At 45.4% G+C, this 2,500-nt stretch overlaps 1 non-coding gene across 1 annotated transcript in view; it reads left to right on the top strand.

The window, feature by feature from the left end:
- Positions 1 to 2,203: 2,203 nt before the first annotated feature.
- The window catches only part of LOC135332673 (small subunit ribosomal RNA), a 1,806-nt gene continuing 1,509 nt past the window's right edge, over positions 2,204 to 2,500 (top strand). Inside the window, exon 1 of the ribosomal RNA XR_010393519.1 lies at positions 2,204 to 2,500. This exon is cut by the window's right edge and continues 1,509 nt beyond it. This is a non-coding gene — a ribosomal RNA (small subunit ribosomal RNA).

The following is a 2,500-nucleotide window of genomic DNA, read 5'->3' as shown; positions in this document are numbered from 1 at the left end:
TTTCACAACGAGCAGTTAAGGCCCAAAAATATGAAAACTGCAGCCTTAAATCCTCGTTGATCATTACCAAACCGCAAAGACGAAACTTTCTTTTTGTGATAGCAACAGTTTTACAATTGATCCCTGCCTTTGTCATTATAGTCATGGCACTGCAAGCAACTGAAGTATGTGATGATGGCTACTTGCAAACAGTAATTGTATAATTACGCACGTATAATTATAACTATCCTAATTATAGTGAGTGACACAGGAAAAATATCAAAATTTCTTATACTTTACAAATACAAAATTTCCTGTAGACTTATGAATGTTACACAAGTCCTGAACTACTTCAGGAATAGTAAAGGAAACTATACAGGAAACGTTGCACTATCCTTTGTAAGTAGGTTGCAGGACACTTGCAGGACACCTCAGGAAATGTGCAGATTTTATGGGCTGCAATGTAGCAGCACTGTAGCAGGAAATTTAAATATTTTCCCTGAGTGAGTGAGTGTGAGTGAGTGAGTGAGTGAGTGAGTGAGTGAGTGAGTGAGTGAGTGAGTGAGTGAGTGAGTGAGTGAGTGAGTGAGTTATATATACCTTCATTGAGCCATGCTTCATTTGATCATAACAATATCAAGCTTATCTTCAAGTAGTATTGTATTGTACGTTGCTAACAATACGCAAATAATGTACAGTAAATTCAAGTGGGAATAAAAGTAGTGGGTAAAAAGTTGTAATGTTCATGGAGTGTAAAGTCAACGAGCACTTAAGGCCCTATTATTTCTATTTTCCAGCCTAAAGTCCTCGTGGTGGAAAAAATTAATGTTAGTGTAATGAAGTCCTTGCCTAGTTACAAAGCGGCCCCTTACAAAGCGCCTAGTTACAAAGTAGCTTCAATGGGTAGTTATAATTAGAAGCTGCAGCTGGTAGTTAAAGCAGCAATTGTTGTGTAGCTTGTGAAGCTATGTTGTAGCTGGCTGACTGGCCGGCCCACCAACCTACCTACCTACCTACCTACCTACCTACCTACCTACCTACCTACCTACCTACCGACCGACCGACCGACCGACCGACCGACCGACCGACCGACCGACCGACCGACCGACCGACCGACCGACCGACCGACCGACCGACCGACCGACTGACTGATGAATAGTAAGAGGTGGGTGGCTGGCTGGCTGGCTGGCTGGCTGGCTGCTGGCGAATAGATGTTGTGCTGCAATATAGTGAGTGAGTGAGTGAGTGAGTGTACTATATATAATACTATACAGAATCTTTGCAACAAGACAGTAAAAGCATAGAGCATTACCCTTCCTTATATGGAATTTGAGTACACACGGTCTGTTTTACTACTTAAATGTATGAGCACATCCCATATATAATAAGGAACCACAGTGCTCAACACACTTGTTTCTATTTGTGTTGCAAAGATTGTGCAATCTCCAGTATTGTATTGTAACTGTATGTTAGCCATGTATAACTTGAACTGTATGTTTAGCGGAATGGAAGGGTGCAGACGGGGAACAGTGCAGATGGGAACATTGCAGAGGGGATTTGCGCGCCGGAAAATTGGAGCAATTACCATACAAGTGCAGACGAATGAAGGAATGAACGCGCGTAGCGCGAAAATTTGAGCAATATATCGCAAGCAATTACCATACAAGTGCAGACGAATTGAACAATGTGACCACGTGGGCTAGATAAGCAACCAAACAAGAGTGTCGTACAAATGAGCGTGTTGATAGGTCGTGAAGTGGGGTGTTGTGGCAAAAAAAGTCACGCTTAATTACATACGAGACGAGTTCCAGCGTTGCTCCTAGTGACGGGTGCTGTGTAGGGTGACTGCAGCGGTTCATCCGTGTGTCCGCATCGTTGTAGACTGCCTGTGTCGGCGGGCGTCTGACCTGCTGGTGACTGGTCATCAGTGGGCTGGCTCCCTCCGGTCGAGTGCAGTTAGGTTTGCATCATTTCACGAATCACGAGTGCATTCGTACGGTCTCGCTGCCGGTCGATCCCCGTGATTGACTGTATCTGCAGGCAACGAGTGGGCCTCAGCTGCCCTCTCCTGCCTTCAGTTGGTGAGTCTGTGGCCGAGGATTTGCAAAATTGTTGAACCCTCTGCGGTCCGCGTGGCCGCACTGGTGTGATGCGTTGGCCGGCCCTCTGAACGAGGACGGTCGAGTGACACAGTGCGTCTCGCACGCTCTGGCGTCCCGATAGTTACCTGGTTGATCCTGCCAGTAGTCATATGCTTGTCTCAAAGACTAAGCCATGCATGTCTAAGTATAAACGCTTCTATACTGTGAAACTGCGAATGGCTCATTAAATCAGTTATAGTTTATTTGATGGTTTCTTACTACTTGGATAACCGTGGTAATTCTAGAGCTAATACATGCACAAAGTCCCGACTCTTCGGAAGGGATGTATTTATTAGATCCAAAACCAATGCGAGTCTCTCGGGGCTCGGTTCCTTGGTGATTCATGATAACTGCTCGAACCGTATGGCCCTTGCGCCGAC

The sequence above is a fragment of the Halichondria panicea genome, chromosome 2, assembly GCF_963675165.1.
Source record: "Halichondria panicea chromosome 2, odHalPani1.1, whole genome shotgun sequence".
Lineage (NCBI taxonomy): Eukaryota > Metazoa > Porifera > Demospongiae > Suberitida > Halichondriidae > Halichondria > Halichondria panicea.
This window is presented reverse-complemented; position numbering and strand designations above follow the sequence as displayed.